The sequence below is a fragment of the Rhinoderma darwinii genome, chromosome 1, assembly GCF_050947455.1.
Source record: "Rhinoderma darwinii isolate aRhiDar2 chromosome 1, aRhiDar2.hap1, whole genome shotgun sequence".
Classification (NCBI taxonomy): Eukaryota; Metazoa; Chordata; class Amphibia; order Anura; family Rhinodermatidae; genus Rhinoderma; species Rhinoderma darwinii.
Genome location: NC_134687.1, coordinates 436,518,546 through 436,533,349, shown reverse-complemented (window position 1 = coordinate 436,533,349; position 14,804 = coordinate 436,518,546).

Here is a 14,804-nt window from a genome sequence, read left to right as displayed (position 1 = left end):
TTTTCTTTCCCATATTGCTTGAAACCTGTGGCCTGCTTAATAATGTGGAACGTCCTTCTTAAATAGTTTTCCTTTGATTGGGCACACCTGGCAAACTAATTATCACAGGTGTCTGAGATTGATTACAATGATCCAAAGAGCCCTAAGACACAATACCATCCACGAGTTTAATTGAAAAACTAATAATTAAATGTTTATGACACTTAAATCCAATGTGCATTATAATTTGGAACATGGTGTAGTTTCGTTTTAATACTATATGTGAATGTCCAGTTTACATATGTGTCCCCCAGTGATCAGTGGGTGTGTTCCGGTGTATGCCATCGTCCGGTTTCTGGCGCATGCGCGTGATTATACCTGAGGCCGCGAGATCTCAGGTATAATACGGCCTCATACGACCTCAGGTATATTCACGCGCATGCGCCAGAGACCGGACGATGGGATGCAACACACCCGCTGATCACTGGGGGACACATATATAAACTGGACATTCACATATAGTATTCAATACCCCCTGAAGAAGCTGTACCAGCCAAACGCGCGTCGGGGCGTTCTTGCACTTGGTTATGCTGCGTGGCCCACCTTTCTCTCTTCACTTCCATGGGTAATACTGTCTGTACAAAGTTCTTTGAGATCCCAGGCAGGCTTTGATTTACGTCATAGGACATGCCAGGATACTTCCCTTTTGACCTATGTATAGTGAACTATGTAGCAATGTTTGGTGTGATATTTGCCCCCAGTTTCTTTCATGTCCAAAATTCTTGATATTTGCGCTTTGCTTATTACTGAATTTCACTTTTGTTGATCATATATTTTTATAGCACAGGTGAGACATTGCGGTGACATATCACTGACCTACGGCTTCCGCTACTGCCTGGTACACACACGTTTAGAGTGTGTTTTTTATACATCATACCCCTGGTAATATTAATATCTTTTGAGTGGTCCACACATATACTGTATTTTAGATCCTCACTATTGTTTTTAATTGTTTTTTCCTTGTATGTTATTGTAATAAATAATATTTTGTACTTGTTTCTATTACTTATGGCATTGTGACTCCTTGTCCTCAATTCTGTTTAAGATTTATTGGAGTTTTGCTATGTTGTACATATACCTTGGAGGTGCCTCGACATCTGTTGGCTGCACCTAACCAGTGATTTTGACCTGTGAGACGTATTTTTATATTTTTCAGTTTTTGCCTCTCTGCATTTCAGCAACCATAACTTTTTTTTTATTGACGTGGCTGTATGAGGCCTTGTTTTATGCGAGAGTAATAGTATTTTTTTCCACGCAGTTTGGGGGTAAAAATATATTTTTTTAAAGAAGTGAATATAGGAAAAAGCAATTCTCGCCATAGTTTTTCTTGTTTATTTTTTATCCCGTTCACATTTCACGCTAAATAACCCTTTCAAATTAATTTGTCAGGTTATTACGGCCGTGTAGATACCTAGTATGTGTAGGTTTTTTGTTTTATTTATTTTATTAAATTTATCCTTAGATGAGGTTAAAGCAGTCTACAGTTCTTTGGATGGTGTTTTGTGTCTTTTGTTCCTCTTTGGTCATTGTACTCTTGCCATAACTTTAAACTTTCCACTCTGTGACTTCTTTTTTTTTTTGAGACAGTGGTTTTCAGTTTAGTCAGATGGATTCACAGAGTCTTGGAATTTTACTTCTAAGGCCTTCCAAATGCATCTATTTCAACAGACTTTTTTTTTAGTTATTGAACAAAATGTGTGGGGGCTACTTTACTTTAATCTCATGGTAAAACTCAATACATAGGGAGGTTTAGACTTAAGAGAACGGTGAAGGTGGTTGCAGTGATAAAGGTTGCGCAACCAGTTCAATGGGCATTTCTTTTTACTCATGGGTGTTGGATAACTTTGTTTCTTAACCATTTAAGCCTATAAAAAAAACAAAGAGAAGTAGTGTGACACAATCAAAACAATTAATGCATATAAAAACATGGTTTTATTGAGGCACATGTTTAAAAATACACAAAATACATAAAAGGAGGGAGGTTAATTAAAAAGAGGGTCATTATCCTCTCCCCCTGATGAAGCCTTGCGGCGAAGCGCGTTGGGTGTAAGTGGGCTCCTGGCATATCTCTACTTTTTACCTCATTGTTCAGCTGCATTTGTTTGGTGCCTGTTTTTCTAATTTTTTCCTGCTATTATGCTGTTACATTTATCCTTATTCTTTTGGTCAAACTGCTTTTTTCCATATATACTTACTTTTCGGCTCACTCCTGCAGGCTATTTACAATGTATCAATTTATGGTATAAGTGTCATTGCCAGTAGCCCACCCAGTTATTTCTGATCTGTGTGGACTCTTTTTCATTAACCTCCCTCCTTTAACCCCTTAATGACCAGCTTATTTTAGACGTTAATGACCAAGCTATTTTTTCGTCACATTCCAAGAGCTATAAATTTTTATTTTTGCGTCGACATAGCTGTATAAGGTCTTGTTTTTTGTGGGACAAGTTGTATTTTTTAACAGCGCCATTTTGAGGTACATATTATTTATTGATTAACTTTTATTAACTTTTTTTGGGGGGTGAATAGAAAAAAATCTGAAATTTCGCCACACTTTTTTGCGTCCTAAATCTACGCCGTTTACCATGTGCTATAAATAACACAATAACTTTATTCAGCGGGTTGTTACGATTGCAACGATACCAAATTTGTATAGTTTTTTTATGTTTTACTACTTTTACACAGTAAAAACGCTTTTTTTTCAAAATTATTTGTTTTTGTGTCTCCATATTTGAAGAGCCGTAACGTTTTTCGCCGATGCAGTTGTATGAGGGCTTTTTTTTTGCGGGACGACTTGTTGTTTTTATTGGCACCATTTTGGAGTAGATGCGACTTTTTGATCACTTTTTAATCACATTTTTTTAAAGTCAGGATTCACAGAAAACAGCAATTTGTCCATATTTTTTTATTTAATTTTTATTTGCGTTCACCGTGCGGGTTAAGTAATGTAATAGATTTATAGTCGGGGTCGTTACGGTCGCGGCGATACCAAATATGTGTAACTTTTTTACTTTATTTTGTTTTTTTAATACTAAAGCAGTTGGTAAGGGGAAAAAGTGTGTTTTTCATTTTTTTTCACATTTTTTTAAAATTAACTTTATTAATTTTTTTTTTTTACTTTTTTACTAGTCCCACTAGGGGACTTTAATATGCGATTCTGCGATCGCTATTATAATATTATAATACACTGCAATACTTCTGTATTGCAGTGTATTATGCCTGTCCGTTTAAAACGGCATGATCTAGCAGGCATTCGCTCCAGGCAGACCTGGGGGCCTTTATTAGGCCCCCGGCTGCCATTGGAGACACAGACACTCGGCGATCGTATCGCCGGGTGTCGGTGGGAGAGAGAGAGAGCTCCCTCCCTCTCTCCAAAACCACTCAGATGCGGTGCTCGCTATTGAGCACTGCATCTGAGGGGTTAAACGGGTGAGATCGATACTAATATCGATCTCACACGGCAGAGCAGGGACGCCCGCAGCCCTCAGCTACCTCTGGCAGCTGAGAGCAGGGAGATTTGACAGCTCCCTGCTCTGTTTACTTATTCCAATGCCGCGACGTAAAAAGTCTATGGCATCGGAATAAGGCCCGTTAGTGACCGATGTAAAAAGATTATGGGCCGGTCACTAACGGGTTAAACATGTGCCATAATAAAATCATGTTTTTATAGGCATTAATTATTTTGGTCGTGTGACACTACTTCTCTTTGGTGTTTTCATATGATTTTGGTGTTGACCTCTTACCTATTATGGCTCCTCTTCGTGTCCAATTTAGCCTATATTAGCGTTAGAATAACTGTCATTTCCGGTGACTTTTTATAATAAGCCGCTTTGTGCATGCACATGAGGAAAAAAACAACATCTGACCATTATCTGACTTGTACCTAGTATTTAACACAAATTTTCCCCTCTGCAGGCTGTATGCTCCAATTTTCAGTCGTTTCTGAACTCAGCTGCACAGTGGGCGGAGACTAACGACTATGATGTATGTCTGCAGCCGCTCCATCCTCCTACTTCCTCTTCCTTCTCCATAGACTGCTGCAAGGTTGGACTGGCCCACGAGAAAAACCAGAGGATCCTCCGGTAGGCCCAGGCTCTAACACAATAATGGGCCTTAAAGGTCTAGCAGAAAACAATCCCATTTGGAGCTCTTTGGAGCCTATCACTTGCTATTAAGGTCTATTTCTTATGGGATGATTCACAAATTACCAATTTGATCTTATTGATGATATGTCCTGTGTGTGCAATGATAACAACAGGGACTGTGATGAAATAAAAAGTGGACATGTACATGTTCTATATAAAGAAGGAGGGTGGACCCTCAGAATTATCTCCTTTGTTGGGCCCCAGCAACCCCAGTCTGACGCTGGACTGCTGTGAGCTCCAACTGTAAACTGATCTCTCAATGAGTCTGATAAGGGTATGTTCACATGCTTATTAAAAAACGGGTAAAACAGCTCCTGATTTTCAGAAGTTTTTTGAGCCACTCGCGATTTTCGCTGCCATTTTTTATGGCCGTTTTTGGAGCCGTTTTCTATAGAGTCAATGAAAAACAGCTCCAAAAACGTCCCAAGAAGTGACATGCACTTATTTTTCGCGGCCGTTTTTTCACACAGCCATTTTTCAATACGGCCGTGCCAAAAAACGGCCCGTCGGAGCAGAACGCCGTTTTTCCCATTGAAATCAATGGGCAGATGTTTGGAGGCGTTCTGTTTCCGATTTTTCGGCCGTTTTTTGGTTTTTACGGACCGAAAAACGGCCGTGTGAACATACCCTTATTATTCTTCATCACTGCTTAACTGAAGAGAGATTTTAGCAGTGAACTGAGAGTGAATATTTAGCGCATGAAGCAGGGCAGGGAGGTTTAGAGAAAGAGGCATTTTTCTGTAATGATATGTATATTATATAATTTCTCATCTAGCCTTGTACTATTCATGGAAAAAAGGTTGAAGCGACGTTCGCTCGCTAAATACAGTAGTATCTTTTAATTATTGTATTGCTGCATTCTGAGAGCTGTCATTTTTTAATTTTCCGTCTACATAGCTATATGAGGGCTTATTTCTTGCATATGAGGTATGTTTTCAATGGCACAATTTTAAGGTACTTATAATTTAGGAATTCATTTGTAATTTTTTTTACGAAAAATACAGCAATTTTTTTTGGCTGTTGTTTTTTGCTTTCATATTTTTGCTGTTTCAAAGCAGTGTAAATAACATGACCATACGATCTGTATTTATTGGGCTGAATAGAATACCAAGTATCACATATTATATCTCAGAATAATGTTTTTGGTTGGACTCTATTCAACAATACGTTTTGAACATACTCTAAATTTTGATCATTTTTTAGCTCTTTTCATGGGGTACTTATTTTTATTCGTGTGTTTGTGCACACACTGCACACATATTTATTATACATTATTTATTATCCACTTTATATATCCTTATATAAATTTTGTCATCACACTTGGTATGTTGTGTATATATATATATATTTTTTATATTTATATTTTTATTTATTCACATTTATGTTTACACATATTCACTCTCAATATATTTATATATATTTTTTACACGCTTGTTATTTATATACATGCTAACAATAAAATCACATATGTCTTATCATTATAAATTTTTTTGAGCATATTAGAACATATCACATTGTACATCTGTTACATTATTGTATGTATTATTTATATTAATAAATAGAATTGTATTTTAACTGTGGTTTTGTCACGTGTGTTTCACTTTATTTATTTTGTTTTATTTTATCACCACACTGTGCACGTGTGTTCACTCACTTCTCACTATCATTTATTATTTATTATTATTTTTTATGAAATAATATTCTTTCATAAATTGTTTCCCCGGTTTACTATATGTTATATATATTTATTTTTGTATATATATAAGTCAATATATGGTCTTTTTTGTATTGATGGTTTTATGTAATGACAGTATGACACTATGTTTGATGTATTATCAAATTATGTATATTTTTTCTATATATGTATTATTGCTTATATTTTGAGACATTAGAGTTCCATTGGATATTTATATTCTGTTTCTCACATAAAAAATCGGATCGTGATACATATGCCCTATACTGGTTTTTGCCATATAAGTTGATCTCTTATTGTCCTTGCCCATACTTAAAATAGCCACTATGATGTGATACGTCATATATAAGCTATTACATCTGTTGTCTGCGGCGCTTGCGGTCTGATGCGCACGCGCATGCGCGTTTACATTCCTTGAGACGTACACTGGACATTTGCAATGGTGGTGTTTGCTGCTTACCGATCAGCATTCAGGTAACTTTAGACATGCTGATTCACCAATGTAGAACACCTGGTACATTTCAGGTGTTCAGCATTGGGGATTTGAGAATGTCGTGCTGCTATTTGCTATCTCTGAATAAACCTCTCCCACCACTGAGTATAAATACAACGCCGGTCACCTTACTAGTCAGTACCCCTTGAAAAAGCTACCGCGAAACGTGCGTCGGGGCTCTTGCTGTGGAGCTCATTTTTGGCTTGATATGCAATACACGGGTTGGTATGGCTTCTGGGACCTACTCTGATTTTTGGTGATACCCTGGTCTCTATACCACTTTATTTACACTGAGATTTCAGTGTTAGCTACAAGTCTCTCGTGTATACTATTTTTTACAGGGTCTGTATTACATTGTTCTGTTTCAGCATGCTTTTTGGAGACACATTTTGTGGTGTCGGTTATCCTTGTACTGTACATTTATAGCATGACTGTCATAGTGACCCTGTCTGGTATTATTGAATGTTGAATATAGGCCATTCTGAGTAGCCTCATGTTCTCCACATTGTATATTTTAATTGTCTGTGGTTTTTAGGTCCTGATGGCCAACATGTTCTAATGTATATTGTAATAAAGAATTTATATTTTTTGCAAGTTACTTACTGTACTTGGTGTCATTATTTTTCCCTTTTGGGAGATTTGATTTGTCTTCACATACAGTTATAGGTATTTATTTAGTGTAAATAACATGTTAACTTCAACTCCTCTGACATGTGTTTGGTTCAATGTTGAACCTGCTAACATATGTATAATTTTTTTTGTTTGTTTTGTTTTTGTTTTTTTGCTTTAACTTGGCACCAGCACTCCACACATTTCTCCCAGCTGATTTTAATTTAAGAATGACCTCATAAGGGTATGTTCACACTGAGTTTTTTGCAGGCAGAAAAATCTGCCTCAAAATTCTGTCTGGATTCTGATCTGCCTAAATGCCATTTGCCGCATATTTCGCGGCGTTTTCACCCACGGCCATTGAGCGCCGTAGGCAAAAAACGCTGCAAAATACGCGTTCTCTGCCTCCCATTCATGACGTAAACGCCCAAAGATAGGCATGTTGCTTCTTTTTTCTGCAAGACGGTTTTTCCGCTCGCGGGAAAAAAAACTCCTCCGCCTCCCATTGAAATCAATGAGAGGCATTTTCCGAAGTTTTTTGGCGCATTTTCCGACACGGTTTCCGCGTAAAAAAAAGTGTAGAAAAACTCAGTGTGAACTGTCCATAATAGTGTAATGACGGGGTAGGGAGACAGACAGGTGAGCCCTAATCTACCCGCCACTCAGTCCCTGCCTACTTGCACGACCCATCCTAGGTGACGGCGTACAACTGGGCGACGGTCCCTACGCTCAATAAGTGCACAACAGACCAACAGACAAGGGTACACAGAAGCTAAGGGAAATGGGGCAGTTGCCCACGGCAACACCGTGAGCAACAAGAGTAGTGAACGAGCCGAGTCAAACCAGGAGTGTACGAGGTACCAAACGCAGAGCAGGAGAGTAGTCAGTAAACCCAGGGTCAATTTGAAGCAGAGGACAATAGTACAAGCAGGAGCAGCAGAGCCAGGAAACCAGACAGAATCACAGGCAAACGAGGAGCAGGAAATGAAGGTATAAATAGACAGAGGGTGGGAGCTAGCGCCGTCTGGCCAGGCTGTGATAGGCTCTCCCACTCCTCAGTCTCACAGCCTGAGTGGTAGCAGATCTAGCCACTCTAACAGACCTAGGCACAGATGCAGGCTGATTAAACACGGGCGTCGTAAAAGAAGCTGTGTCAGGCAAATCCATTACAAATAGTTTCTGATTCTGCTTGTGCTCTCAGATGTTCACTGGGTTTGCATGGTAAGGTGAGCTTATTCCATCTGTTCACATGTTGTGGTACTGTGGGGTGGTATCTGTTGAAGTAGTGTTGCACTTGTGGGGGGACGTGACCCAGAGCCAAGGAGGCTTGGCACAGCCTGATATCATGGGTGCTTTTGGGCCCCTGGGTTGCTCCCTCTGCAGGAGTGATGCTGCAGTGGCAGTGGCTGCCATGCGGTGCTGCAACCAACAGAGTAGGGACCCACTTTAAAAGAGGTTCGCCGTCAAGTGGCAAGTGTGCTTATACAGTTTGATCAAATTGTTAACAAAGAACCTCATGTTCATGTTTATAAATTATACCTAGCAGCTTAGATCAAAGTATATATTGGGGATGTGCGGTCCATGTCTAGTCTCAATGCTGATATTTGCAGGTAGGGGCCTTCATTTCACACTTGCATTCATCTAGGAGTCACAGACCTCTCAGCAACCCTGGTGGGAAATCGGGAATGGGACTGCCACCTAAAGGGCTATTTTTGTATACAAATCCTGACTTGTATAGCCATATTTTGCAACCTGACTTTACATGTATCATTATTTAAAGATAATTTTTGCTACTAGGTGTAATGACTGGCAGGTATGTGTTCCCACTGGGCCACTTCGCCGCTGCTGATCAACAAAGTCTATGGCAGTCAGTGAGGAGAAATTACCCGGATAGTTGGAGGTGGGTTTGCACCAGACAATCAGAGGAAGCAGGCTCGTGTAGGACAATGGAACTTGGCTAGGATACTGGACAGGAGTAGTGCAGTCGTCTCAGACACTGGACTTGGCTAGGACACCAGGCAGGAGTAGTACAGTCGTCTAGGACACTGGAATTGGCTAGGACACCAGACAGGAGTAATGCAGTCGTCATGGACACTGGACTTGGCTAGGACACCGGACGGGAGTAATGCACTCATCATGGACACTAGACTTGGCTAGGACACCAGACAGGAGTAGTGCAGTCATCTCGGACACTCGAATTGGCACGGGCACCAGACACAGATGATAAAGTTGTCACGGACACTCGACTTGGCACGGACACCGGACACAGATGGTGAAGTCGTCATGAACACTTGACTTGGCACGGGCATCGGATACAGATGGTGAAGTCGTCACGGATACTGGACTTGGCACGGGCACTGGGGCAGGGAGCAGGTAAAACTGTATAGCCCAGGGTGTACAGGGATAGGCTGAGGAAACTTTTAGTGGTGCACGCTCTGGCGCTTTAAGAGACCACCAGAGCACGCGCGCACCCTACAGGAGCTGGGAGCAGGAAGCAAAATGTGTCAGCGTCCTCGGGGAGGAGGAGGGAGACGCCGGCAGTGATTATAGCTAAGCTGACGTCCGGAGGGGAAGGTAAGATGACTGAGGTCAGCGGCCATCTGCACGCCAGTATCCCCCATTTATACCCCCGCTTCTTAGGACAAGAGCGTAGGAGGAATCTTTTGATGAGCGCAGAGGCATCAATGTTCTCTTCAGGTTCCCACAACGTCTCCTCAGGACCAAACCCTTTCCAGTCCACCAGGTAGAAGGTCTTCCCTCCTACCTTCTTGTAGTCTAGGATCTCCTTTACCTCAAAGACATCTGTAGCACCACTGGGAGACATTATGGAGCCAGGGGATTTGCTTTATCGGTTCAGGACCACAGGCTTCAGGAGGAACACAAAGAATAAGTTGGGAGTTTTGAGAATAGGAGGTTGCCGTAACTTATAAGACACAGGGTTAATCTGTTGTAGGACTTCAAAAGTATCAATAAATCGGGAGCGAATTTGTAGGAGGCGATCTTCAATCAAATATTTTTTGATGACAACCAGACTTTGACACCGGGAGGAAACTATGCAGGAATTCTTCTTTTCCTATCGGCATATTTCTTCATGCGATGCACAGCCTGCAGGGTCACGGACTTGGTTTGCTGCCACATGTGAAGAAAGCTTCCGAAAGAAGAATTGGCTGCAGGCACTTGGGATGTAGCCGACATAGGAAGAGGAATGTAGCATCCATGGCCACGGGACGTCGGGTTTACTCACGTCCCGACGCCCGCAGCCATGGATCCATGAGCGCTGGTCCCCATATTCTTCCTAGGAGACACCAGCACTCACTTCCGCTCCGGTTTGCTGTGTCCCGAAGGGTGCGCGCGCATGCTTGTGCCCGGCCTTAAAGGAGATTGTCATCATCATCAACTGCCACAATTTCCTGGTCAATAAGAAGGCTCCAGGCCTTCTGATCCTTGCCTGAGCGTTGTTAGTTTTCCCAGTCTGTGTTGCAAAAGGTCCCTTAGTGTTTCCCATTCCAGTTGTTACCTGTGCCTTGTTTCCTGTCCCTGTTCCTGTGCCTATTAGTGTCAGAGTCGTGTCACGTCTTGTGTCACCTGCCACATCCGGAGTAATCCACCACGTCCTGTGTTATCTGCCATGTCCGGAGGAGTACGTCACGTCCTGTGTCATCTGCCACGTCCAGAGGAATCCGCCAGATCCTGTGTCATCTGCCACGTCTGGAGGAATTTGCCACGTCTGGCGCAACCTGTGTCACCTGTGTAATCCGCCACGTTTGGCATTACCTGCTGCACCCATCTCCATCTGTAACAGAGCTGCGGCCACTGTCTGGACTATCCAGGTACCCTTGTGCTGGACATTGTATTGCTGGGGTTTTCCTGTTGTTTGGCCAGCTGCCTTCCCGCTACGGCGGTATGGCCTAGTGGGTCCACTAACCCGCTATGTGACAGTACGCTCAGGCCATGGACCCGGCTGGTCAACCTGAGACCTTGAGGACACAAGCCATGCTGGCCGAGATGGAGGATCTCCAGTCACGTCAAGACCAACTCCTCCTGTCGGTGAACGCCATAGCCCATCGGCTGCTTGTTCCTACAACAGTCGTCATTGCACCCATTCCTACTGTTCCTCCTGCTACTCTTCCTGTCTGTACCAGTGCTGACCCCTTGTGCTTCTTGCCGCTACCGCCACGTTATGACGGAGACCCGAGGACCTGCAGGTGACGTATCTACCAAAGTCTGGCTATCCTCTCGGAACATTCGTTTGAGGGTGCCTTCATACAAGTTTGTTCCCAGGTTCCTTGGTCCTTTCGAGATTCTGCAACAAATAAACCCTGTCTCCTATAAGCTGCGGCTGCCTCCTGCCCTCAGAATCCCCAACTCCTTTCCCTCCCTCCTGAAGCCTGTGCTCCTGAACCGCTACAGCAAGACTTTTAGTTCCACAGTTGCTCCTAGCGGTTCTTCTGATGTGTTCGAGGTGAGATTCTGGACTGCAAGAGGAAGGACTTTCTATTTGGTGGACTGGAGAGGGTTTGGTCCTGAAGACAGGTCCTGGGAGCCAGAAGAGAACCTCAGTGCGCTTGCTCTTATAAAAAAAATGCCTCTCTCGCTCTGGCCCCAAGAGGAGGGGGCGTAAGAGGGGGGATACTGTGGCATCCATGGCCATGGGCCGTCAGGTTTACTCACCTCCCGACGCCCGCAGCCATGGATCCGTGAGTGCTGGTCCCCAACTCCTTCCTAGGAGACGCCAGTGCTCACTTCGGCTACGGTCTGCTGTGTCCCGAATTGTGCACGCGCACGCTCGTGCCCAGCCTTAAAGGGCCAGCGTGCACACAAAGGAGATCGACATCATCATCAACTGCAATAATTTCCTGGTCTATGAGAAGGCTCCAGGCCTTCTGATCCTTGCCTGAGCGTTGTTAGCTTTCCCAGTTTGTCTTGCAAAAGGACCCTTAGTGTTTCCCGTTTCAGTTGTTACCCGTGCCTTGTTTCCTGTCCCTGTATCCCGTGCTGGTCTTGTTCCTGTGCCTTTTAGTGTCGCAGTCGTGTAACGTCTTGTGTCACCCGCCACATCCGGAGGAATCCGCCACGTCCTGTGTCATCTGCTATGTCTGGAGGAGTCCGCCACGTCCTGAGTCATCTGCAACGTCCGGCGGAATCCCCCACATCCTGTGTCATCTGCCAAGTCCGGAGGAAGTCGCCCCGTCTGGCGCAACCTGCGGCACCTGTGTCATCCACCACATTTCGCGTTACCTGCTGCACCCATCTCTATCTGTACCAGACATGCAGCCACTGTCTGGACTATCCAGGTACCATTGTGCGGGACATTGTATTGCTGGGGTTTTCCTGTTGTTTGGCCAGCTGCCTCCCCGCTACGGCGGTACGGCCTAGTGGGTCCACTAACCCGCTACGTGACAAGGAACACGTGGATGTTGGCTATAAACAATGAGAATGGAGAACAGGCAGTAGACTCACTCTTGTGATTATTATAAGACAATTCTGCCCATGGAAGAAGATGTACCCAATTGTCGAACGGAACAGATAAAAAATTACGAAGATAATTTACTAGTACTTTATTAATTCTCTCAACTTGGCCTTTAGATTTTACACAGGGCTTTCCAGAATTTTGACTTAAATTGTACACCTGGATGAGAGACGATGTGGAGGCAGGGCCGATTCTAGCTTTTCTGCTGTCTGAGGAAAACATTTAAATGGCGCCCCCAAATCTTGCTTGACATCCCCCTGACTGTTTTACATCACTAGCAGCCTCACAAAAAAATCACCTCATACCACCCATTATCTCGCTGCAGATCATACAGTGACTACAGTATTGATTAGAGGCAGTATAAACATTTACATTGAGTGACTTACAGGTGACGATTTCTCAGATTCTAGCTGTTCTTTTTCTCTTTTCTTCTACATCCGGTCCAGACCTCTATGATGACTTCTCCCAGCCACAGCCCATTTCCGCAGTTTGCCGCTCAGATGTCTTCAGCTTCTCATTTTTCAAACATTTCTGCACCTATAAACGAAGATAAAATTCTTATGGTGCCACACTCTTTGCCCCTAAATATAATAGTATCATACACTGCACTTCTAATTATAATAGCGTCAAACACTGTGTCCCTGATTATAGTAGCACCATACACTGTGTCCCTGATTATAATAGCACCATACACTGTGTCCCTGTATATAATAGCACCATACACTGTGTCCCCCCACACACACACAGTGCCGCCTATAGATAGTTCCCCCATAGAGCCCTCTGTAGACAGTGCCCCACATACATAGTGCCCACTATAGAACCTCCTGTAGATACTACCCCCACTAGAGCCCCTGTAAATAGTGCCCCCTGTAGATAGTGTCCTACATATTTCTGATTGTCAGAGTTCCTTACCGACACAAGCGGCTTGATGATGTCACTGCGCCAATTACGTCATTGAAAGCTGCTGAATAGCGTAGCACGGGACGTGTTCTTCCATTCAGCGCTTATGCATGTAGTTGTATCTGCATCCTATAGATGCATGTACAATTATAGTGCAGGAAGGGGTGGCAGCGGATGGTTTTAGTGGTGCCACGCCCCCTCAGAGAGGCAGCAGGGCTCCGCCTGAGGCGAGATGCTCATCTCGCCTCTTCTACGGTGCAGCCCTGTATGGAGGAGTAGTCAGTGCAGACAAAAGATATGCTGAACAAACAAATTTGTCAGATGATGAGCTAAGAGGAGGCTAGAGAGAGGGACGAAATGTGCAATTTTAGAAAATTTGTTCACCACAACCAAGACAGTTTTACATCCAGCTGAAGGAGGAAAGTCCATTATAAAATCCATGGCAATATGCTGCCAGGGACTATCAGGAACAGGCAGAGGATGGAGCAGACCTGCAGGCTTGGAATGGGTAGCCTTGTTTTGGGCACAGTTTGCACACAAAGAGACATAGTCCACAACATCTTTTGGCAGCGTTGGCCACCAGCAGTGACAGGAAATAAAGTTCAGAGTCTTACGCGCACCAGAGTGTCCAGCCAACTTGGAATTATGATCCCAGATGAGAATATTTTTTTTTTCTATCGGCAGGACGAACAAAAATGTTTCCAAGAGGAATGTCTCTAATCTGCAGAGGGTTAACAGAAATAATCCTAGAAGGATCAATGATATGTTGAGGATTGTCTTCTGAGTCATCTGTCTCAAATGACCGAGACAGGACATCGGCCTTTATATTTTTATCTGCATTACGGAAGTGAAGTAGGAACTGGAATCTGGCAAAGAACAGTGATCATCTGGATTGACGAGGGTTCAGTCATTGTGTGGACTATATATAAGTGAAATTCTTGTGATCAGTGTAAATGATTATAGGATGAGCAGCCCCCTCTAGCAGGTGCTTCCACTCTTCTAAGGGTTATTTTATGGCCAGTAACTCAGGTCCCCAATGGATCAGTTGCACCCTGCAGGAGAGAAGAGTTTAGAGAAGAAGCCACAAGATACCCTTGGAGTGTCATTGAAAGACAAGTGCTCCAGCACCAATGGAAGAAGCATCAACCTCCAGCGAGAATTGTCGAGAAACACCAGGATGGTGAAGAGCGTGAGGCTGGTGAATGCCGACTCTGCCTCAGGGGTCCAGACCTTAACGTTCACTCACTTCTTGGTGGGAGCTGAGATTGGAGCAGTCAGAGATGAGAAGATAGGGATAAATTGACGGTAGAAATTAGCAAAACCAAGGAATCTCAGTATGGCACGGAGACCTTGAGGATTTGGCCACTCTAAGATGGACTTCACTTTCTCCGGATACATCTGGAGTCCACAATCATAAATTCTATAGCCCAGAAAGGGCAAGGATTTTTTTTTGAATAT